We start from the raw sequence: 26,458 nt of genomic DNA on the forward strand, positions 1-26,458 counted from the left end.
TATGCCACCTTAGTTAGTTGAGTTTGGTTTGAGACCCATATAGAGGGTTCTTCTATTTCTTTGTACTAGAGTTCTTTTGGCTTACACAACTAAGAAGAGGAAAAACTGTTTTCAGCCTCCACCCTTGTGTGTCTTCCCCCATTGTGCAAGCAAGAAAGCTTCAAGCGAGACTCCTTCCTTCTCTCCCACAATCTTGACAGTAAATACTTGATAACATAAGTGCGAGATTATCTCAAGTAATTAGACTCCAATAGGCCTTTCCTTGAGCTAGAATCTATTTCTTCTAAATATTTGGGCTCTTAGGGTAAATACTTTTAAGGTATCTAAACTAGTACCTTCTATTCATGATTCTTAATGTCATATTGTTTTAGCAATTATGCTATTTATAACCCTTGACTATGCTTTAACCTAGCACTTGTATGTACAACATTTTAATGTCATTCTTTTAATGACTACAACCTTCATAACCCTTGACTAATTCTTCCTTGTAATTGCTCTATCAATGGATAAGCCATATGCAACTAGGTGCAATTAACTTTCCTTGATATATGCACCTCACAAGCTCCATCTTACGAATATGTGAGATGAAATGATTTATACGCGTGCATCATAGTATGGGCCTAATGTATCACATACGGGAATCAAAGCAAGCATCTATCAATTTGGAAATATATTACTTACGACTGGTACCGCAATTTGGATTGACGGTGATGCCTTTGTTTGAAGCTTCATTGTTGGTTATGGGATTGCCATCATCCTTACGTTACATTCTTTGGTTGGGGGACATCGTCCGCGAGTAGACTCAAGAGATTAAGAAGGTGGAATAGATTCGAGATAGGAGAGTGTAAGAGAGGATAGTTAAGTCAAGGATCAAGATAGAGGGAATTGAGCTAACTCTCTCGCTTGCAGCCTCTCGGGATAACCCTTCTCTCTCTCTCTCTCTCTCTCTCTCTCTCTTTCTCTCTCTCTCTTTCTCTCAAGCTCTCTCTCACACGCTCTCTTTCAAGCTCTTCCTCACAATATTTTGGAGGGGTATCCTTTGCTCTACCTCTCTCTCGTAGCCTCTGGGGGTCTCCTTATGCTCCCTTGTGCCTTTCCATGCCTTATATATATAGTGAATTAGAGGAGAGGGCTTGTGGCTGAGAAGTGGAGCTCTTTGTGGAGGGGGATCTTGGAAAGATCAGTGTTCTGATGCTCAGATCATAAATCTGATGGTTCTGTTTGCTCCGAAAGGGGGGTAAAACCCCAAGACACTTGATTAGAAAGCTCGTAGCTCACTCCTTCTTCTTTTCTCTGTTCAAAATGATGTTTTCTTTTTGTGGACTATGATTGTGGCACGCACGATTTGCAAATCCCTCTCTTTATTTGTTCTTTTAATAAAATCTTCAAAACTAACTAAAATATCACTTGTCTTTTCTTTTAAATGACATCCAATTCTAGAAATCTCCATATCTTTTTGGATAATATCTAAAATATATTAGTTTTTTCCAAAATCCAATATTTTTTGGACCATCCAAACTATACACATTAATACTAGTGATTAATATAGCTCATAAGTCTCGTTCAAGTTGTAACTTACACGAAGGGTAGCTACGGTCCTTGCCAATCTGAGAAAAATATCTAAAATATATTAGTTTTTCCCAAAATCTAATATTTTTGGAATATCCAAACTATACACATTAATACTGGTGATTAATATAGCTCATAAGTCTTGTTCACGTTGTAACTTACGTGAAGGGTAGCTATGGTCCTTCTGAATCTGAGAAAAATATCAGATTTATGACTCTCAATTTTTTAAACATGTATTTTTACTTAAATAAAAATCCTTAATTATTAACGTTAGTTAGTTTTTCTTTTTTCTTTTTTCAAAAAGTTAGTCTTTAGTTAGTAATCTTACTAACTTATTAATTGACTAACTAACTTTGAAACTAACCAACTAACTTTTATTGTGTGGAAATATTACATCCTTCTCCCCTTAGAGAAATCAAGATGTCCTCATCTTGAGAGAAACCGGGGGTATCATTATGGAACATATGGGTTATGGGCCCACCATGCTTTTGCTGCACTACTCTGATTAGTCACAAGCATGAGGTCTTTTGAGATAACAACCTAGTGTATTTGATATACCCGAGTCTTGATTACAATAGTAAATTGATTGTAGTTACATCTCATGGATATCTTCTAGGTTTTTCCTAATAATCTGAGATATTCTAGATCACTGGAGCTTGTACAAATTCATTTCTTGTAAGCTCAAGTTCTCTTTGAGTGTTCTGTTGGGACAATTGATGTAGTTATGTTCAATGTTGTGGCACTCGGAGCATCGGTGTTTAGGGTGCTTTGGACATTCCCTTTTGAAATGACCTAATTCTCTGTAATAGAAACATCATGGGACTTTATCACTTGTAGTCACAAGATTCTTGGTTGTCCTTGGTAGGATTTTCTTCTTTAGACCAAATTTTCCTAGGATTCTTTTAGCAGATTGGAGTGGTCCTTTATCTTGGAAACTATGTTCCCAGATTGTCCTCTTCTCAATTCAGGACTGAGCTCCATGGATAATTGGCTTTGCTTGTAATACTAAAGAATACTTCCAAGTTTCAACATTCTGATGAGACCCAATCTATATTAGTTGGGAAGGATTGACTAAATAAAAATTCATTCATCCTCAAAGTCTGGTAGGTTGGTGGAAGGTATCGTCCACGTACAACATCTTTCAGTTGAGCCCAAGTGACAATGGCTTAAAAAATACATTGATCCTTGCACCATTGCTTCCACCATAATAGAGCCTGGCCAGCTATCTTAAGTTTGGATATCATTGCTTAATTGGTAGAAGCAATTCCTGAAGTAGAGAAATAATCATCCATCTACTCAATCCATATCTATGCCTCTGCTGGGACGTCTATTATTTCTCCATCAAACTTGGGTGCATTAATTTGTTCGAGAAGAAATTTCTTCTCTTGCATGTCAGTATTTGTGGGTGTAGGAGGTGCCTAGCAATTAAGAGATATCATTTAGGTTATTCTATTTAGGATATGCCTATGAAACATACATTAATCAATCACACATCATTAGAAAGTTTTGCTCTGATACCAATTATGAGGTGCTCGCCCATGGACTTTCTAAGCGCTCTATTAGTGATCTATCGAGAAATGAATTTAAGCGTCATTGTCGGGCACTCCCATGGAATGTTCCAAGTTTTGTCGCTTAGGCTTTTTTGAATCTGCCTCACAACGGAAAATTCACGGCCGAATCCACTAGGATGGACCTAAAATTTGGGCTCCTAGTGGCCAAGGTCTCCTAACAACATTCTAGCATCGGATCTTGGGCATCCTACTTTACGTAGAGATACCCAAGCCGAAGCAGACCTATGCCACACTTGGTTCAAAGAGAATGGGAAACGAGAGGGATGCGCCGCTCGACCTCTCTGCTCGTAGGGCATAGTCCCATTTCAGTCCCCTAAAATGGCATGAATCAGGGTTCTATCCTAACAATTTCTAAAGGTCGAATGATAGTAAAATCTTGTGAGAAGCCTTCCAAATCTCTGGGACCACCCTGTCGTAAGACGGACCCATTGGGGGTTCCACCCACCCGCTTCTTTTAATAGCTTTAGTTTTCTTATTAGGTCCTACCACATTTATGTGTGACACTTAAAGTTAGCTTCATTAATTAAGCCTTTTAGGGAACATGGTTCGTTCGCATAACCTAGAGCACAGACACGAAAATAGAGTAAAGCAATCTATTGACAAACAAGTTCAAACAAGTTCCTTAACTTATTTTCAAGTTAATATTTATCTCCTGCCCATACAGGAGAATTATGTATCCCTTTTGTCTAACAGAAGTATCCCTTTTGCCATGTAGAAGTAACTGGTCCAAATCTCATGGCACCACAAACTCAATTCTTTATCTAGAATAGGATCTCCCAACATACCTAGACATTGGGGGCCATGGATGTCTTCAACTCCATTCTAGACCTAGCAAGGGGTGTCCAGAGCTCCTTGACCCACAAGCTGTCTAGGAGTGAAACATCATTCTCGTGGCTGGCCTTTTCACCACTCAATTGTCGGCCCATGAATCAAGTAGTGCTCTCTTTGGGTTAATCCGCGGTGCGATCATGGAGGTGATCCACCCGTGTAAAATATGATTCCTTAATTAAATCCTTTAAGAATCAAGCACAAACAAGGCATTTAGTCCTAATATCATTTTCCAAGAAAACATTCCTTTATTCCCATGGCGACTTGCCATCACAGTTCCTTGCCATGCATTTACCATAAATCACAAGCACTTGGAATAATCATCCAAACAACAAACTAACAAATAGTTGAATGTAAAAGCATTTAGGATGTTGTTCGATCAACCAAGAAAACCAATTGCATTCTTTCCAAACAATGCAAGAAAAGATGATATAACATTTTCATCGTATATTTGCTCTCCCCCTTGGGACCTAAGAGAAATACTATGCAAAAATGTTTCTTAACACTTCCTTCCTTCGGCTAGGGCATATGTTAAGGGTTCAAACACTATTCATGATGTAAGTTCTATATGTCACTTACCTTGATTGATAGCCCAACCCTGAATTTGGATTGGCAAAAGTCATGGTTAGCCGACAGATCTCAAGACCTCTTAGTTTTAACCCTTATGATTAATTTCTTGTACTAGCTCTTAGTCAAGTCATGAGGAAAAGAGGAAATTATCCTCATATATCAAAATATGTTATATGCATAATGTGTAAATACTTGATAAGATAAATGCGAGATTATCTCAAGTAGTTAGACTCCAATAGGCCTTTCCTTGAGTTAGAATTTAGTTCTTCTAAATATTTGGGCACTTAGGATAAATACTTTTGAGGTATCTAAACTAGTACTTTCTATTCATGATTCTTAATGTCATATTGTTTTAGCAATTATGCTATTTGACTAATTCTTCCTTGTAATTGCTCTATCAATGAATAAGCCATATGCAACTAGGTGCAATTAACTTTCCTTGATATATGCACCTCGCAAGCTCCATCTTATGAATATGTGAGATGAAATGATCTATACTCGTGCATCATAGTATGAGCCGAACATATCTCATACGGGAATCAAAACAAGCATCTATCAATTTGAAAATACATTACTTACAACTGGTACCACAATTTGGATTCACGGTGATGCCTTTGTCTGAAGCTTTGTTGTAGGTTATGGGATTGCCATCATCCATACATGACATTATTTGCTTGTGGGCCACCGTTTGCAAGTAGACTCAAGATATTAAGAAGGTGGAATAGATTCAAGATAGGAGAGTATAAGAGAAGATGGCTAAGTTGAGGATCGAGTTAGAGGGAATTGAGCTAACTCTCTCGCTTGTAGCCTCTTGAGGTAACCCTTCTCTCTCTCTCTCTCTCTCTCTCAAGCTCTCTCTCACACGCTCTCTTTCAAGCTCTTCCTCACAAGCTCTTGGAGGGGTATCCTTCTCTCTACGTCTCTCTCGCAGCCTCTGGGGGTCTCCTTATGCTCCCTTGTGCCTTTCCATGCCTCATATTTATAGTGAATTAGAGGAGAGGGCTTGTGGCTGAGAAGTGGAGCTCTTTGTGGAGGGGGATCTTGGAAAGATCAGTGATCTGATGCTCTGATCATAAATCTAATGGTTTCACTGGGTACGAAAGGGGGGTAAAACCCCAAGACACTTGATTAGAAATCTCTTAGTTCACTCGTTCTTCTTTTCTCCTTTCAAAGTTCTGTTTTCTGTCTGTGGATTGTGATTGCAGCACATGCGATTTCGCAAATCTCTTTCTTTATTTGTTCTTTTTATAAAATCTCCAAAACTAATTAAAACATCACTTGTCTTTTCTTTTAAATGACATCCTCTTCTAGAAATCTCCATATCTTTTTGGATAATATCTAACATATATTAGTTTTTTCCAAAATCTAATATTTTTGGACTATCCAAGCTATACACATTAATACTGGTGATTAATACAGCTCATAAGTCTCGTTCACATTGTAACTTAGTGGCTACGGTCCTTGTGAATCTGAGAAAAATATTGGATTTATGACTCTCGATTTTTTAAACATATATTTTCAATTAAATAAAAATCCTTAATTATTAATGCTAGTTAGTTTTTCTTTTTTCTTTTTTTAAAATGTTAGTCTTTAGTTACTGATCTTACTAACTTATTAATTGACTAACTAACTTCCAAACTAACCAAGTAACTTTTATTGTGTGGAAATATTACATCCTCCTCCCCTTAGAGAAATCAAGATGTCCTCATCTCGAGAGAAACCGGGGGTATCATTATGGAACATGTGGGTTATGGGCTCACCATGCTTTTGCTGCGCTACTCTGATCAGTCACAGGCATGAGGTCTTTTGAGAACACAACCTAGTGTATTTGATATACCCGAGTCTTGATTACAATAGTAAATTGATTGTAGTTACATCTCATGGATATCTTCTAGGTTTTTCCTAATAATTTGAGATATTCTAGATCACTAGAGCTTGTACAACTTCATTTCTTGTAAGCTCAAGTTCTCTTTGAGTGTTCTGTTGGGACAATTGATGTAGTTATGTTCAATGTTGTGGCACTCGGAGCATCGGTGTTTAGGGTGCTTTGGACATTCCCTTTTGAAATGACCTAATTCTCTGTAATAGAAACGTCACGGGACTTTATCACTTGTAGTCACAAGATTCTTGTTGTCCTTGGTAGGATTTTCTTCTTTAGACCAAATTTTCCTAGGATTCTTTTAGCAGATTGGAGTGGTCCTTTATCTCGGAAACTATGTTCCCAATTTGTCCTCTTCTTAGTTCGGGACTGAGCTCCATGGTTAATTGGCTTTGCTTGTAATACTAAAGAATACTTCCAAGCTTCAACACTCTGATGAGACCCATCTATATTAGTTGGGAAGGAACGACTAAATAAAAATTCATTGATCCTGAATGTCTGGTAGGATGGCGAAATGTATCGTCCATGTACAACATCTTTCAGCTAAGCCCAAGTGATAGTGGCTTCGAAAATACCTTGATACTTGCACCATTGCTTCCACCGTAATAGAGCTTGGTCAACTATCTTAAGTTTTTCTTACATTACTTGATTGATAGAAGTAGTTCCCGAGCAGTTGCCGAAGCAGAGAAATAATCATCCATCAACTCAATCCATATCTATGCCTCTGCTGCGACGTCTATTCCTTTTCCATTGAACTCGGGTGCGTTAATTTACTTGAGAAGAAATTTATTCTCTTGCATGTCAGCATTTGTGGATGCAGGAGGTGCCTAGCAATCAAGCCATACCATTTAAGTTATTCTATTTAGGATATGTCTATGAACCATACATTAATCAATCACACATCATTAGGAAGTTTCGCTCTGATACCAACTGTGAGGTGCCCACCCATCGACTTTCCAGGCACTCTTTTAATGGTCTATCAAGAAACAAATCTAAGCGTCCTTGCCCGACACTCCCATGGAATGTTCCAAGTTTTGTCGCTTAATGTTTTCCAAATCTACCTCGCAACGGAACGTTCACAGCCGAACCCAGTACGATCGACCTGAATTTTGGGCTCCTAGTGGCCAAGCTCTCCTAAGAGCATTCTAGTATTGGATCTTGGGCAGCCTACTTTCCGCAGAGATATCCAAGCCAAAGTAGAACCATGCTGCACTTGGATCAAAGAGAATGGGAAACGAGAGGGATGCACTGCTAAACCTTTCTACCCGTAGGGCATAGTCCCATTCTGGTCCCCTAAAACAACATGAATCAGGGTCATATCCTAATAATTTCTAAAGGTCGAATGATGATAAAATCTTGTGAGAAGGCTCCCACTTCTTTGGGACCACCTTGTCGTAGGACGGACTCGTTGGGGGTTCCGCCCACCCGCTTCCCTTAATAGCTTTAGTTTTCTTATTAGGTCCTACCACATTTATGTGTGACACTTAAAGTCAGCTTTATTAATTAAGCCTTTTAGGGAACATGGTTCGTTCGCATAACCTACAACACAGACACGAAAACAGAGTAAAGCAATCTATTGACAAACAAGTTCAAACAAGTTCCTTAACTTATTTTCAAGTTAATCTTTGTCTCCTGCCCATACAGGAGAATTATGTATCCCTTCAATCCAGTAAAAGTATCCCTTCTGCCCTGCAGAAGTAACTGGTCCAAATCTCATGGCACCACAAACTCAATCCTTTATCTAGATAGGATCTCCCAACATACCGAGAGGTTGCGGGCCACGGAGGTCTTCAACACCATTCTAGACCTAGCAAGGGGTGTCCAGAGCTCCAACTAACCCGCAAGCTATCTAGGAGCGAAACATCATTCCCATGGTTGGCCTTTTTACCACTCGACCTTTGTCCCATGAATCGAGCAGTGCCCTCTTTGGGTTAATCCGCGGTGCGATCGTGGAGGTGATCCACCCGTGCAAAATATCATTCCTTAGTTAAATCCTTTAATAATCAAGCAAAAACAAGGCATTCAGCCCTAATATCATTTTTCAAGAAAATGTTTCTTTATTCCCATGGCGACTTGCCATCACAGACCCTTGCCATGCATTTACCATAAATCACAAGCACTTGGAATAATCATCCAAACAACAAACTAACAACCAGATGAATGCAAAAGCATTTAGGATGTTGTTTGATCAACCAAGAAAACCAATTGCATTCTTTCCAAACAATATAACACTTGCATCATATATTTGCTCTCCCCCTTGGGATCTAAGAGCAATACTATGCAAAAATGTTTCTTAACACTTCCTTCCTTCGGCTAGGGCATACGTTAAGGGTTCAAACACTATTCATGATGTAAGTTCTATAGGTCAGTTACCTTGATTGATAACCCAACCCTGAATTTGGATTGACAAAAGTCATCATTAGCCGGCGGATCTCAAGACCTCTTAGTTTTAACCCTTATGATTAATTTCTTATACTAGCTCTTAGTCAAGTCATGAGGCAAATAGGAAATTATCCTCATATATCAAAATATGTTATAGGCATAACGTGTAAATACTTGATAAGATAAGTGCGAGATTATCTCAAGTAATTAGACTCCAACAAGCCTTGCCTTGAGCTAGAATCTAGTTCTTCTTCATATTTGGGCTCTTAGGCTAAGCACTTTTGAGGTATCTAAACTAGTACTTTCTATTCATGATTCTTAATGTCATATTCTTTTAGCAATTATGCTATTTATAACCCTTGACTATGCTTTAACCTAGCACTTGTATGCAAAATCTATTAATGTCATTATTTTAATGACTATATCCTTCATAACCCTTGACTAATTCTTCCTTGTAATTGCTCTATCAATGAATAAGCCATATGCAACTAGGTGCAATTAACTTTCCTTGATATATGCACCTCGCAATATGTGAGATGAAATGTTCTTTAATCGTGCAGCATATTATGGGCCTAACATATCTCATACGGGAATCAAAACAAGCATCTATCAATTTGAAAATACATTACTTATGACCGATACCGCAATTTGGATTGACGATGATGCCTTTGTCTGAAGCTTCGTTGTTGGTTATGGGATTGCCATCATCTGTAGGTGACATTCTTCACTTGGGGGCCATCGTGCGCAAGTAGACTCAAGAGATTAAAAAGATGGAATAGATTTGAGATAGGAGAGTGTAAGAGAAGATGGTGAAGTTGAGGATCGGGATAAAGGGAATTGAGCTAACTCTCTCACTTGCAGCCTCTTGGAGTAACCCTTCTCTCTCTCTCTCTCTTTCTCTCAAGCTCTCTTTCAAGTTGTTCCTTACAATCTTTTGGAGGGGTATCCTTCTCTCTACCTCTCTCTCGCAACCTCTCGGGATCTCCTTATGCTCCCTTGTGCCTCCCCATGCCTCATATTTATGGTGAATTAAAGGATCTTACTAACTTATTAATTGACTAACTAACTTTGAAACTAACCAAATAACTTTTATTGTGTGGAAATATTACATCCTCCTCCCCTTAGAGAAATCAAGATGTCCTCATCTCGAGAGAAACCGGGGGTATCATTATGGAACATGTGGGTTATGGGCCCACCATGCTTTCGCTGCGCTACTCTGATCACTCATAGGCATGCGGTCTTTTGAAACAACAACCTAGTGTATTTGATATATCCAAGTCTTGATTACAATAGAAAATTTATTGTAGTTACATCTCATGGATATCTTCTAGGTTTTTCCTAAGAATATGGTATATTCCGAATCACTAGAGCTTGTACAACTTCATTTCTTGTAAGCTCAAGTCCTCTTGGAGTTCTGTTGGGACAATTGATGTAGTTATGTCCAATGTTTTGGCACTCTGAGCATCGGTGTTTAGGGTGCTTTCGACATTCCCTTTTGAAATGACCTAATTCTTTGTAATAGAAACATGGCAAAACTTTATCACTTGTGGTCACAAGATTCTTCGTTGTCCTTGGTAGGATTTTCTTCTTTAGACCAAATTTTCCTAGGATTCTTTTAGTAGATTGGAGTGGTCCTTTATCTCGGAAACTACGTTCCCAGATTTTCCTCTTCTTAGTTTGGGACTAAGCTCCATGGATAGTTGGATTTGCTTGCAATACTAAAGAATACTTCCAAGATTCGACATTGTAATGCGACCCAACCTATATTAGTTGGGAAGGAATGAATAAATAAAAAATCATTCATCCTCAAAGTCTGGTAGGTTGGCGGAAGGTATCGTCCGTGTACACAATCTTTCAGTTGAGCCCAAGTGATAGCGGCTTTGAAAATACCTTGATCCTTGCACCATTGCTTCCACCATAATCGAGCCTAGTCAACTATCTTAAGTTTGGCTATCATTGCTTGATTGGTAGAAGTAATTCTCGAAGCAGAGAAATAATCATCCATTGACTAAATCCTTATCTATGCCTCTACTGCAACGTCTATTCCTTCTCCATCCAACTCGGGTGCCTTAATTTGCTTGAGAAGAAATTTCTTCTCTTGCATGTCAACATTTGTGGGTGGAGGAGGTGTCTAGCAATCAAGCCATACCATTTAGGTTATTTTATTTAGCATATATCTATGAACCATACATTAATCAATCACGCATCATTACGAAGTTTTGCTTTGATACCAATTGTGAGGTGCCGCCCATCGGCGTTCCAAGCACTCTTTTAGTGGTCTATCGAGAAACGAATCTAAGCGTCGCTGCCCGGCACTCCCATGGAATGTTCTGAGTTTTTTCACCTAGGGTTTTCTGAATCCGCGTCACAATGGAACGTTCATGGCCGAACCCACTAGGATCGACCTAAATTTTGGGCTCCTAGCGGCCAAGGTATCTTAACAGCATTCGAGCGTCGAATCCTAGGCATTCTACTTTATGCAAGGATACCCAAGCTGAAGCAAACCCATGCCGCACTTGGTTCAAAGAGAATGGGAAATGAGAGGGATGTGCCGCTCAACCTCTCTGCTTGTAACACATAGTCCCATTCCAGTCCCCTAAAACGGTATGAATCGGGGTTCTATCCTAACAATTTCTAAAGGTCGAATGACGGTAAAATCTTGTGAGAAGCCTCCCAGTTCTCTGGGACCACCCTGCCATAGGACGGACCTGTCCGGGGTTTCGCTCACCTGCTTCCCTTAATAGCTCTAGTTTTCTAATTAGGTTCTACCACATTTATATGTGACACTTAAGGTCAGCTTCATTAATTAAGCCCTTTAGGGAACATGGTTCGTTCGCATAACTTACAGCACATAGACACGAAAACAGAGTAAAGCAATCTATTGACAAACAAGTTCCTTAACTTATCTTCAAGTTAATCTCATGGCACCACAAACTCTCTCGCTTGAACACAATATTAATGAATCGAGGATCAAGATAGAGGGAATTGAGCTAACTCTCTCGCTTGAACACAATATTAATGAGTTTGGGAATCTCCCAATTCCCATTTTTTGAATACTAAAAAGGTGGCACCTGGATAACATGCCCATAAGTTTCTCAAAAATATATGATGTAACCTATCATTGGAAAGCGCTTGAAAAATGGAATCTATTGAGCTATAGAACGCTCGATTTGGAGTTATAGTGTTCAAGTTATGACAAATCCAAAGATTTGACCATGTGTCCCAAATTTATGAGAAATTTCCATATTCCCTAATATGGTGTTCTTGCAGCCTCTAGGGGTAACCCTTCTCTCTCTCTCTCTCTCTCTCTCTCTCTCTCTCTCTCTCTCTCTCTCTCTCTCTCTCTCTTTCTCTCTCTCTCTCTCAAGCTCTCTCTCACAAGCTCTCTTTCAAGATGTTTCTCACCATCTCTTGGAGGGGTATCCTTCTCTCTACCTCTCTCTCACAGCCCCTTGGGGTCTCCTTATGCTCCCTTGTGCCTCCCCATGCCTCATATTTATAGTGAATTAGAGGAAAGGGCTTGTGGCTGAGAAGTTGAGCTCTTTGTGGAGGGGGATCTTGGAAAGATTAGTGATTTGATGCTCAAATCATAAATTTGATGGTTCCATTGGCTTCGAAAGGGGGGGTAAAACCCAAGACACTTGATTAGAAAGCTCTTAGTTCACTCCTTCTTTTCTCTGTTCAAAGTGCACTTTTTTGTCTGTGGACTGCAATCGCGGCACACACGATTTCGCAAATCCCTCTCTTTATTTTTTCTTTTTATACAATCTCCAAAAATAACTAAAATATCACTTGTCATTTCTTTTAAATGACATCCAGTTCTAAAAATCTCCATATCTTTTGAGGATAATATCTAAAATATATTAGTTTTGCGTAAAATCTAATATATTTGGATTGTCCAAACTATACACATTAATACTGGTGATTAATATAGCTCATAAGTCTCGTTCATGTTGTAACTTACGTGAAGGGTGGCTACGGTCCTTGTCAATCCGAGAAGAATATTAGATTTATGACTCTCGAATTTTTAAACATATATTTTTAATTAAATAAAAATCCTTAATTATTAATGTTAGTTAGTTTTTTTAAAAATAAAAAAAGTTAGTCTTTAGTTAGTAATCTTACTAATTTATTAATTGACTAACTAACTTTCAAACTAACCAACTAACTTTTATTATGTGAAAATATTACAGATATTTCTTAATACCCTTTGAACCACATTATATAGATGATTTCTTATAGGTGCACCTCCCAAGGGAGTTTTGAGGTTTGTTAAATGTACTAGGATTATAAGATGAACTATAAGAGTTTAAAATGTTTCAAGAAGACTTGTAAGAACTCATAGTCTTGTAATTCCTACAACAGTAATAAGCATTCTTCTTGTGCCTATAGTAGCAACCAACATTTTTGCTACTCATGTAGTAGCAACTAATAGTCTTGCTATTCTTACAATAATAATTTATATTCTTGCAACTCTCACAATAGAGCAAGACGTGCTACTGCAAGTTAAACAATAGTCAATTTAAGAAAAAAATGAGGATAAGAAATCTCAAGAGCTTGAAAATCAACAATTATATATTATGTTAGTTTGGACTTATACTCAGATAGATTTTGTGAATGATTTGATGTAAATTGAAGTCATGGGAGATTATGATGTAGATCATAGAGTGATTGATGTGGCTACTTTTTACCATTAAATTAGTGGCTTGCTTATTCAATTATGGTTATATATCTTTATTTCTTATGATATAATATGGATGTTATTCTACTTCTTGGATCTCCAATCTTTGCATGTTGAGATTGTAAAATATGTGGGACAATGTATTTTCATTTTAGAAACCTTACAAAGAGACATTATTAAACCTATTATAGTAAAGGGTTTTAGATTGAGGAGATTGATTCAATCAAATTATGATGACTACAAGAATGATTCATAAGCTCAGCATGAAGTAGAAGTCAATTTCCTCCAAGTGACCACTACTGTCCCACAAGCAGGGTTGTATTATTCAATGGATATTTATGTGGTATATAAGAAGTTTGGTGGGAATAGTTTTCAAACTTTCAAATAATTAAATTTACTTGGCTTGTTGACACATTGGTGGTGGAAATTAACTTTGCTAATTTAGAATTTCCAAAACAATATGTTGTCCTACGGAATGTCACAAGTGATCAGTAGACCTTATGCTTTGATGTAGCAATCTTTTATTTTTGAAAAAATGGGATCCCTTATACAAGATAATGACTCTTTGAAGGACAGAATGGATATGTTGCAAAAAGAGTATGATAAAACAATTATGCTTCTTTCTCAAATGAAAAGTGGTAACACGGTTGGAAAGGTTGCTAGTTTGCATGCTTTTAGTGCAACATAGCTTGATATTGACAAATCATTTTTTGACATTAATTAGCAGGTTAAGATTAAGAAGCTTACTCCTAAAATGATTCATGAGATGGATGTTGTGCCATTATCTATTCATGAACCACACGGGCCTAAATTACCTCATGAGACTCTATTTCTAATTCTCATGAGGTTCATGAGCATCACAACTTGTGAAGTGTTTGGGTAGACTATTAGTTTATTTTTGTATTTTATCATATTACATAATGTTATGATCTATGTAATTGCCTTGATTTTGTGACTATATTTTGAAGTATGCAACTGCATTAGGGAGCTATGAGCATCCTACTGAAGAGGCTCTACTCATAGTTTTTGTGTGTGGCTTACTTCAAGAAAAAAGGCTTTGAGTAAGGCATAATGTATCTCAGTAACCATGTCTACCTTTGGATAATGCATTGGACACCATGACATCTGAGGGGGTTGTGAGTGATTGCATAATATGGTATGGGTTATTTTTAGCAATGCTTATAGTAGTTTATTTTATTTGTGTATACATCATTATAGCTCTATTATGTGTTTTGCATAGATTAGGACTATAACAATGGCTACACTACAAATTTTTTATTTTGATATCACACATATAACAATGGCTATGCTACAAAATTCTGATTTTGATATCACACATATATATGGTAAGGAAAACATAGTACTCAATTCTCTTTTAAGAATGTTGGGATGCAAAGTTTTAGCCATGGTTGAGCTTCATAGTGACTGGCTTGAAGAGCTACGGAAAGCTTATCTTTTGGATGAAGAGCTCAACCACATATTTCAGAAATTATAACAAGGATTAGTAGAGGAAATCTCATATTTTTCAACTTAATAATGGCCTCATTTGGTTCAACGGGAGGATTGTCATCCCATATTCGTCTCATTTCAAGTTGAAACTTATGGAGGAGATGCATTCTTCATCCACATTTGGACAGATAGGTGTGTTTAAAACCTATGATAAGATCTTCAAGAGTTTTCACTATAACGGATCATGGAAGGATGCAAAAGATTATTTTATGAAGTGCATTCTATGCCAATAGAATAAGGAAAACACTCATAAGCCAGGTGGTTTGCTATATAGCCATTACCCATTCCTACAGGAAAGTGGATGCATATAACCATGGACTTTAGCATATGGCTAAAAATATACGGAATACTATCTAGATAGGGGTAGATAGACTCACCAAGGTAGCACATTTTATTCTCACAAAGATAGAATTTATTGCATCACAAGTGGCTAGTCATTATATGGAGCATATTCAAGTTACATGATTATTGTAGGTGATTATACAAGATAGGGACTCTAAGTTCACAAGTAACTTTTGGCAGGTGATATTCAGCTCCATGTGTACATGTACTTCCCATAGCATGTGTGGGACTCTTAGATGGCTAAGTTTGTATACAATACTTCTACCCATGCTAGTATTGGAGTTTCTTCCTTTGAAGCCATTTATGGCTATGAAGTGCCCCTTTGTAACGTGTCCGCCCGTTCGCTTGTGGGACACGTCTTAGTAGCCCATCAGGAGGAGGACCTAGAAAGCTCTGCCTCGCACTCGCAAGGAATGACACAAGGTTTGCGATCTAGGTCTTCCCGAGTCTGCCCCGAGCAGAAGTGTCCGACTGTTCCCACTTAGGATCGACCTGAGGTCAGGGTTCCTTTCCTATCAGCAAGGTCTCTAGGAAGAATCTAGCATCGAGCTCCAAATGAACCACTTTGCATAGGAACAACAGAGTCAAAACGGATTCATGGTGCACTTTGTTCATGGAGAATGGGAAACGAGAGGGATGCGAAGCTCAACCTCCCTGCCATAAGGCATAGTCCCATTCCTTTCCCCTAAAACAACATAAATTGGGATTCTAACCCTACTGATGCTAGGTCTTCATAGTCTCGTTGTCTCGTCTTTTGAGAAAAGTTCCCAGCTAACCGGGACCACCCTTCTGTAGGATGGACCTAAGTCACGTCCATCGCACTTTTCTTAGTTTTCTTTAGTTATCTAATTACCTATCACAATACGTTTGACATGCAAAAGCAGCTTCATTAATTAATCAAATTAATCATGGGTTCCTTCACGTAACTTAGGCACTGATACAAAAGCAATGCCAAGAAAGTTCCTTTTTCTCAAATATCTGTTCTTTATTTATCAAAATCCTGGAGTACATCAAGTATCATGCCCAAAGACTATCCCAGCAATCTACAAGATTGTTGCTCCAAGTTCCACCCGTTGACTAGTACACGGGCCTCAAGATCCCATCTCGAGTCACGTCGGCCTCTTGTGCGGGATCTAGAGGCAAGGGATTTATAGCCAGAGCCTCCCCTGGCACCCAAGCATCCTCCCACTCCAAGAAGCACCCACGGAGAGACCTCTCGCGGTGGGTTAGGTCCATATACCGGGCGTGGCTAACAACCCCCTTGGATAGGGCCAGGCAGACAATCACAGGTAACTGTTCTTGCCTCTCCCTCTAGGCTTTTAACCTGAAGCATTAAGTGTTTTTACTTGAATTAGTTCTTTGAGCAAAGGAGATCAAATAATGTACCTAAGTGTACAATCACAAACATTTCGGAGGTCGTTTGTATGACCAACTGCTAAGGTGTGACTCTTTTTTTTCTAGATGCTCCCAGCATCCGATCTTGGGTCTTTTTCCTAGATTCTCCCAGCATCCGATCCTGGATCGTTCGCGACTTGGCAAGATCCCAATAATCTCAACGAGATTATGTAAGCAAATGTTCTTGGTAAGTTAACTTATTTTGACTTGCTCTTTCCCTTGGGTTTTACCTTATGGTATCTTAACCCTAACCCAAAGCATTATCTGGTCAACCATGGCAATGGACATGCCTTTATTCACAATCCAACCAAAGGTCTTTTTTTCTTCCAGTTCTAACCAAGTTCAGTTAATATACTTGGCAACACAAGATTCCTCATCTAGGCCTTCAGGATTCAGTCTAGATGCATGCGTCTGTTCCATCTCCCTTAGTGTGGTACTATGCAGTGTTTTCCAATCATCCTTACCCATCTTGCACATGGTGTGTTTAGTATATTTGTATATCCTAAATGACCTTTAACTCCCTTCATACCTGGCAATGAATACTTATTCCTAATGCACTGGATCACATGTGACTTGCGTATATGAAAGTCTAGGTTTCTATCCAACGGTGAAAATGCATCTTACGAACGGAAACTAACATTTCATGCGTTTCTTTTAATCATGATTGCAAAGCATGAATTAGAAATGAATATTCATGCACTGAACTTGTTTAAAAGCTATTATTTTATGTGAAATAATTCAAAAATCTTATCATTCTATGTGTGTAAAAGCTATCATTTCATGCATATAAACTTATGCGAACTCCATACTCTACTATTTCATGCATATAAACTTATACGAACTCTATACTCTACCCTCGGGGGGTTCACTATATATATATTCTCTATATAATGTGCGCTCATGGCCTATTTATAAATATCCTAATCTATGATTTTTTCTTGAATTAAAAACAACCCTTTTCTATTCAAGTAACCCCTTTATATGACACCCTTCTATATGTAAATAATTTATAAAAACGGTATTTTAAAAACCCCTTATTTTGAACTCACGTTATATATACATATATTCATGAGTGACCCCCCTGAGACTCTACCATTTCACGCATGCAACCTAGTGCTTAGAGTAAACAAAATCCTAAGATTCATTCTTGTTCCATGCATATAGCTAACCCCTTCATTTCTTCCACAAGAAATAATACAACATTAATTATAAGGCTTAGGATATCTAAAGAACCTGGGTTTGATTCGTGATCGTAGGGGCATTTGTGGCATTGGTCGCTTCGCTCGCCTCTCCCGCATTACTAGTACCCATGGTAACTTTGGCACCTACGCTTCCCACGACTTTCTTTTTGGGAGCCATTTGTACGCGGAGTTTGGATAGTCTGGACCTTAACGGCCTTAAAGTTGACCAGCTCGGGAAAGAAAAGTCGTGGAAAGGGGTTCTTCACTGATGAGGGGGTGGCTTGAGTGTGGCTCCTCAAACCCTCACCTCTCACCAAATCTCTCTCTCTCTCTCTCTCTCTCTATTACTTCTTCTTCTATTCTCCTTCTCTCTCTCTCCCTCTTCTTCTTCTTTTCTTCTCTCCTTCTCCTACTCTCTCTCTTCCTCTTCTTCTTCTTCTTATCTTCTTCTTCTCCTACTCTCTCTCCCTCTCCTTCTCTCCTTCTCTCTCTCTCTCTCTCTGTCTCTCCTTCCTCTTCTTCTTCTACTCTCTCTCTCTCTCTCTCTCTCTCTCTCTCTCTCCTCTTCTTCTCTCCCTCTCCTCTTCTTCTTCTTCTTTTCTCTTCTTCTCCTACTCTCTCTCTCTCTCTCTCCATCCCTTCTTCTCTCCCTCTCCTCTTCCCCTTCTACTTCTTTTTCTCTTCCTCTTCCTCTCCTTCTTCTTCTCTTCTTCTCCTTCTCTCTCTCCCTCTCCTTCTCTTCTTCTCTCCCTCTTTTCTTCCTCTCCTTCTTCTTTCCCTCTTCTCCTTCTCTTTTCTCTCCTTCTACCTCTTCTTCTTCTTCTTCTTCTTCTTCTTCTTCTTCTTCTTCTTCTTCTTCTTCTTCTTCTTCTACTACTACTACTACTACTACTACTACTACTACTACTACTACTTCTTCTTCTTCCCTCTCTCTCTCTCTCCCTTCACTTCTTCTCTCCCTCTCCTCTTTTCTGCTCACCGGGGGGGGAGTTTCTGTCGAAAGCCCTAGGGGGGGCGCTGCTGGCCATCGCGAGTTGGAGGGGGTCCTTGCTGTTGCAATGGAGGGGGAAGGTGATGAAGCAGGGAGGGGGGGCACTGTCTTTAGCCGAGGGAGGGGGTGGAAGATCCTTTTATAGGAGGGGAGGAGGGTGGCATGGCCACCACCCCTCCCACCTGGGGGGCTGCATGCCCCCCATTACTATCACATCACTCCCTCTCTCTCTCTCCTCGACGTGCTTTCGGTGGGGAGAGAGAGGGGGATAAAAAAAATTGAACTAAGGTTAATAATTTTTTTTAAAAAATTAAGCGGGGGAGATCCTATGGGGGGGCATGGGGGGAAAAGCATGGGAATTTTACATCCTCTCCCCCTTAGAGGAATCGAGATGTCCTCATCTCGAGAGGACCTGAGGGTATTGTTAGTTGAGAGTATCTTCATCCATCCAGGTGGTATCCTCTTTGGGATAGTCTTTCCACTGGATGAGGTATTCTCTCAAGGTCCTTGACCTCAAATTCCTCTCCCTGACATCTAGGACTCTATCAGGCCATAGCTCAAGGACTCCTTGGCTAGGCATTACAATTTGCTGGTCATCAAGTACATGATTCAGATTAGGTAGATACTTTTTCAATAGGCTAACATGGAATACATTATGAATCTTTAGGGTTGCGGGCAGATGTAGTCTGTAAGCATTAGGCCCTATGCACTTAGTGATCTTATAAGGTCCACAATACCTCGGACTTAGCTTCTTATACTCTCCCAAGGACATTGAACTCTTTTTAGGGCGTACGCGGATGAAGACCATATCACCTTCAACGAAGGATCTGTCTTGCCGTTTCAAGTCAACGTAAGCCTTCTGTCTATCCTTGGTAGCTTGGATGTCTTGTCCTATTGACTTGATTTGATCATCCATGTCTTCTAGCATCTGCCTTGAAGCTTCTATCCTCAAAGTTGGATCCGAGAAGCTCAAAGGGGTATGACAATTGTGCCCATACAATGCTTGAAAAGGGGCCATCTGAATACTCTGTTGGTAAGAAGCATTGTAGGCAAACTCAACCAATGGTAAGTATTGAATCCACTTTTTTGGGTTCGCGACAACAGTATGCCCTAAGCATATCTTCAATGACTTGGTTGACTCATTCTGTTTGACCATCAGTTTGGGGATGGTAAGCTGTATTGAAACATAGTTGAGTTCCAATAGCCTCAAAGATAGCCCTCCAGAAGTGTAATGTGAATAGAGAGTCACGATCACTAATGATTCTTCTAGGTAACCCATGCAGTTTGAATATTTCCTTGATGAATAATCTTGCGATGTTTGAAGCTTTATAGTTTGTCTTGACAGGGATAAGATGTGCAACCTTCGTGAGCATATCTACTATAACCATAATAGAGTTGTATCCTCCCTGAACTTGGGGTAGGCCAACAATGAAGTCCATACTAATGAATTCCCATTTCATTTGGGGAATGTCAAGTGGTTGCAATTTCCTAGACATTTTGACATGTTTTGCCTTAATGCATTGACAAGTCAAACATTTCGTGACATATTTGAGAACGTCACCCTTGAGCCTATCCCAATAATAGCTCTTCCTGACCGCATTAAGGGTCTTGGCATAGCCAGGATGTCTTGAGAAAGGGGATTCATGGGCTTCCCAAAGTATCTTCTGCTTGAGAGTTTGGCTTGCAGGGATACATAATCTTGTCCTAAAGTAGACAAGTCCACTAATGACATAGAATTCTTGATACTTCGTCTTTAGCTTCAAGTCTTGATCCTTGATGGAGATCTCCCTTAGCATTTTCTGATAGATTGGGTCATGATATGCCTCTTCTTTAGCTAGCTCAAGAATCGGGTTGTTTGGCATTGATACTTTTGTGGCTAAAGATCTTGTTGTTGATGGATCTTGCAAAATAAGAGAATTTAGAAATGCCTTGCGAGACTGAGTGTATTGGCAACCACATTCTCTTTTTCACGTCTATATTTGATTTCAAAATCATATTCTTCCATCACTTCGATCCATCGATGTTGCCTCATATTGAGCTCATTCTGGGCGAAGATCCATTTAAGGCTCTTGTGGTCCGTCACTAAGGAAAATTTGTTACCTAGTAAGTGATGCCTCTAAAGTTTGAGGGCATGGATGACAACCAACAGCTCTAGATTGTGGGTAGCATAATTCCTTTCATGGCACTTCAATTTTCTTGAGGAATATGCTACGGGATGACCTTCTTGCATAAGCACACATCCTAAAGCAAGTGCGTTAGCATCAGTTACCACTTCAAACTCCTTATTAAGATCAGGAAGTCTCAGGATGGGTGCTGATACTAAGTTTTACTTTAGTTTGTCAAAGCTGGTTTGCTCAGCAGGTGACCTTACAATTGCTACTTGCTTCTTTAGTAGATCAGTTAGAGGTGTTGCAATCAACGCATAATCTTTGATGAAAATCCTGTACTATCGTGTCAATCCAAGAAAGCTACATATTTCTTTGACAGAAGTTGTGTTGCCATTCCAGAACGTCTTTGACCTTAGTTGGATCTACTAAAATTCCTTTTGCTAATACAATGAATCCCAGATATTCAATCTGTCGCTTGAAAAATGCGCACTTCTTCTTCTTGGCATAAAGATTATGTGCTCTCATTGTTTCAAGAACAATGCGAAGCTGGGGTTCATGATCTTTTTCCTGCTTAGAGTAGACTAGGGTATCATCAAAGAAGACGAGTACGAAGTCATCAAGATAGGGCCTAAAGATATCTTGCATTACCTGTTGAAGGTAGCAGGAGCATTCGATAGCCCGAATGACATCACTAGGAATTCAAAGTGTCCATATCTTGTGCTGAATACAGTCTTTAGGATATCTTCTTCCTTGATCCTTATCTAATAATATCTAGATTTGAGATCTATCTTGGAGAAGATCTTCGCTCCTTGAAGACGGTCAAGTAATTCATCTATTCTTGGAATTGGATATTTATTTTTGATGGTTGATTGATTCAACCCTCTATAGTCAATGCATAGACGAAGCGTCCCATCTTTCTTCTTTTGGAATAGTACTAGAGCTCCCCATGGTGAACTGCTAGGATGGATGTAGCCTTGGTCTAATAGTTGCTTGAGTTTCTCTTTCAGTTCAATAGCTTCTGGAATGGACATCTTATATGGCCTCTTTGCAACTGATGCAGCTCCTGGCGCCAGTTTTATTTCGTGGTCGACTTCCCTTTGAGGAGGAAGTTATGTCAGATCTTCAGAACATACGTATGCGTATTCCTTTAACCATGAAGGATCTTCCGCAGATTCTTGATTCTGATCTAGCTTATTCAGTTTAATCAGATAGACATGTAGGCCCTTTCTAACACCTTTTATTATCCATGTTGCTTTTGCCCGCTGTATTTTTGGCTTACCAGCCTCTCCTTGAGTCATGACTAGTTCCCCTTCAGAATTTCGAAAGGAGACTTGGCCCTTCCCACAGTGGATGTAGGCATCATTGGGTATTAGCCAATCCATTCTGAGTAAACATTTGTGGACACCTAGGTTCATTACCCTGAATCTCACTAAAGTTGGCTTCCCACCTAGTAGAAATTTCACCTTAATAGTTTGCCTAATACAAGAGACCTCATGACCATTTGCTAACTCCACAGGTGAAGTAGGTGCATCTATTGTGGCTATCCCTAATCTTTTTGCATAGATTGGTGAAATGAAGGAATGTGTACTGCCACAGTCGATTAGGGTTTTGAAGCTTTTACCTTCATAATCTGATGGAGTTTGAATCACCGAGAATTGGTGATTCAGACCCTTCTTGTGAAGAGCGGTGTGAACCGTTGCCCTCTCAATGTTAGCATCCATGGATGGATCTTCTTCATCATCCAACTCTTTGTTGGAAACACTGGAGGTTCTCCCTCTAGCCATGAAGGTGGTTCCTTGGCCATGAGCGGATCTATTTTGACCTTGGAATTGCCCGTGGCGATGTCCTCTGCTAAGCTTGGGACACTACCTCTTGAAGTGTTTGGGCTCGTTGCAATGGAAGCAACGTGGGTTGCGGTCATTACTTTGTGTATGGACAAAGTTGTTGACAGCATTGGCCCTAATTCTGACCCTGCGCTCTCTTAGTCTGAGCCTTAGACATACCCTTATTCTGATCTTTGTAAGGCCAAGTCCTGTTGTTCCTTGGTTTGGTCTGCACTTCCTATATTATTGAAGCAGCTCAAATGAGTGCATCTTGTAGGTCCGTTGGGCACATTGATTCCAATCGGGCGTTTATGGGTGGATTCAACCCAGCACAGAATTTTGACACCTATTGTGTCATATCCATTGGAGGTGCGTACTTTAGAAGTGAAATAAACTTTGAATAATATGCATCAAGGGATAATCCTAGCTGCTTCAAGTCATAGAATTCATTCATCTTTTGTGTGCGGTAGGCAGGTGGTAGATACCTCCCTCGCACAGCTTCCTTAAGCTTCTCTCAAGTGACTATTCCCTCCAAGATTGCTAGGTCTATGCACCACTGTTTCCACCAAAGTATCGCTTCACTTGTAAGATTAAGTTTGGCGAGCACGTCTTGGTTAGCAGGTGCAGTTCCTACTGCCTCAAAATAGTCATCCATGGACTCCAGATCCAGATCTCGGCGTCAGCTTGAACAGTCCCTCCCTTGTCATCAAACTCGGGTGGCTTAATTTATTTGAGAAGGAACTTCTTCTCTTGAATCACAGCTGTACTTAGTGCACGAGTCGGAATTGGAACCTGCGCTTGGGGCTACGTATGGACAATAAGATTCTTTATGTTAACATCTTATCAAACGTTCCCCCATATTATGCTAATATGACTAGTACATATTTTAGCCAAGTGACTTAATCACTTAATACCTTTGCTAAAAAAAGAAGGAGAAGAAGAGGGAAGAGACAGAAGAGGGAGAGAAGGAGAGAGAGAAGGGAGAAGAAGAAGAAGAAGAGAATAGAGAAATAAGTGGAAGAGGAAGAGAAGAGAGAGAGAGAAGAAGAGAACAAGAAGAAGAAGAGAGAGAGAGATAAAAAGAAAGAGAGGAAGTGGGAGCTAGTGAGTAACTTCAAGGAGCCATACTCAAACCTCCCCCCCTTGGCAAAGGACCCCCATCCAACGATCTTTCCTACTGAACCTATCGTCCTGAAATCCGTCGAGGTCCGGACTGTCCAATCTCTGCGGGCAAATGGCTCCCAAGAAGAAAGTCGCGGGAAGCGTAGGTGCCAAAGCTACCGTTGGTACCGGTAATGCGGGAGAGGCAAGTGGAGCGACCAACGTGACGAATGCCCCTATGTTCATAAATCAAACCTAGGTTCTTTAAGCTTTGTAATTAATTACATTTTATTTCTCGTGAAAGAAACGTAGGGGTTAGCTATGTGCATGGAACACGGACGAGTCTTAGGCACTAGGTTGTATGCGTGAAATGATAGGGTATGGAGTTCGCATAAGTTTATATGCATGAAATGATAGCTTTTATACACATAAAATGATAAGGTTTTTGCATTATTTCACATAAAATAATAGCTTTTAAACCAATTCAGTGCATGAACATTCATTTAGAAATCATGCTTTGTGTTCATGACTAAAAGAAACACATGAAATGATAGACTCTGATGGATAGAAACCTAGACCTTCATGAGATCCATTGCATTAGGAATAAGTATAATTGCATGCAAATTATTTTATTGATCTTGCTGTGGAATATCGCAAATGGATACGCTCCTAGCCTAATTGAAGCTGGTGACCTAATCCTAAATAGATTGTTGATCCAAGTTATGCTTAGCGGTTCGAAAAGGTTGTAAATCCCTTAAGCAAGTGTTTTGATACGTCCACTTAAAATTCTGATTGTGCATGCAATGGGATTGTGATGCCTTGAAGCAAGAGGTTGTGCATTCAACTGTTTGTTAATGTGGTTTTGGATGTTAACCCAAGTGGGGAGTGTGTTTGATGATTTCATGGCCAGGTCTGAGATGACTGATTACCATGGAAACGAAAGGAACGTTTTCCCTAGCGATTGTTATTAAGCCAGTTGCTTCAACTATGGTTGATTTCCTAAAGGAATAATTAAGGAAGGATGGTGCTAGCTACCCCCCGCGAGCCGCCAAGCCCTAACCAAGGGGTTATGAATCCGTGACGAGAATGTGGATCGAACCCACCATGAGAGGTCTCTTCGTGGAAATCACTTGGCATAGGAGGATGCTTGGGTGCTAGTGGGGGCTCTGGCCGTAAATCCCAATGCCTTCGGGCCCTACATAAGTGTTCTACGTGACTCGAGAGGTGGGATCTTGAGGCCTTGATACTAGTTACAAGGCGGAATCTTGGTAGGATAAACCTTCAGGTTTTGTGGCCGGGAGACGGAAGGATTTTTCTACGGAGGCAGAAAAGAACACTTAATTCTCCTATATGGGCAGGAGACAAACATTAATCTAAAGATAAGTTAAGGAAGTGTTTGATCTTGTTTTATCTTGTCTTCGTGTCTGTGCCCAAAATTATGTAAAGGAACGTGTGACTAATGGGTTGATTAAGGAAGCTGCTTTTATTGTTAAACATAACGTGGTAGGTAATTAGATAACTAAAACAACCCCCAAGGGAAGCGTGGTGGATGTGACCAATGGGTCTATCCTACGGAAGGGTGGTCTCGATTAGCCGAGAGCTTTCCTCAAAGGAAATGATAACGAGAAATGTTAGGAAAAAGTTGGTCTATGACCTTAGACAATGTTGACTAGGAACCCGGACTTCAGGTCGATCCTAGTGGGAACGATCGGATAAGTTCCGTGTTGCGGGGCAGACTCGAGAGACCCTAGTTGGTAAACCCCGTGTCATTCCTTGGGAGTGTTGGTGGCGTCTGCTAGATATATCTCTCGATGGACTGCCAAGATGTGTCCTGCGATCTGAGGAGCAGGCTCGTTACACAACATCCGATCCTCGATCGTTCGCGACTTGGCAAGATTCCAATAATCTCAACAAGATTATGCAAGCAAATGTTCTTGGTAAGTTAACTTATTTTTAAAGAGGACTCTCACTATTGTAGTGCATGATGTGACACCAAGAAAAATTTTATTAGCAAAAAACCAGATTTGCCACATGTTAAATTATTTAGATGAATTCCATATGTACATGCTCCTAATGAGCTAAGATAGAAGTAGAATCCGAAAGCTAAAAAGTTTGTATTTGTTGGTTGTTTCCTTGAGCAAAATGGTCATAGGTATTATGATTCAGTTTCATGTAAATTACGGGTGAGCAAAGATATTGTGTTTGAATAGATGAGTAATTCGTATACTACTAAAAAAAAATTCGTTGCAAATGATGTAAAAGAAAAGGTGATTGCACAAAATGTGAGTCCATAGTCACAAATATTGAGTAGGCCAAAAGCTTTCTCTGCTAATAGATCTATTGAGAGACCATGGAGTGGTAGGTTGTGTGTGAATAGTACTTCTACAAGTTTAACAAATTCATCGCAAAAGGAAAAAGAACAAGTGGTTGTCACTTGGCATGCCATATGTTTTTGCAAGATATTCACATATAGATGGTGATTCTAATGGTTCAGCAAAGTATAAATGAGGAGTTTGGCATTCTAGTTG

Source organism: Lygodium microphyllum, chromosome 25, assembly GCF_053477565.2.
Source record: "Lygodium microphyllum isolate KBCC chromosome 25, Lygodium_microphyllum_v1.1.10, whole genome shotgun sequence".
Taxonomy (NCBI): Eukaryota; Viridiplantae; Streptophyta; class Polypodiopsida; order Schizaeales; family Lygodiaceae; genus Lygodium; species Lygodium microphyllum.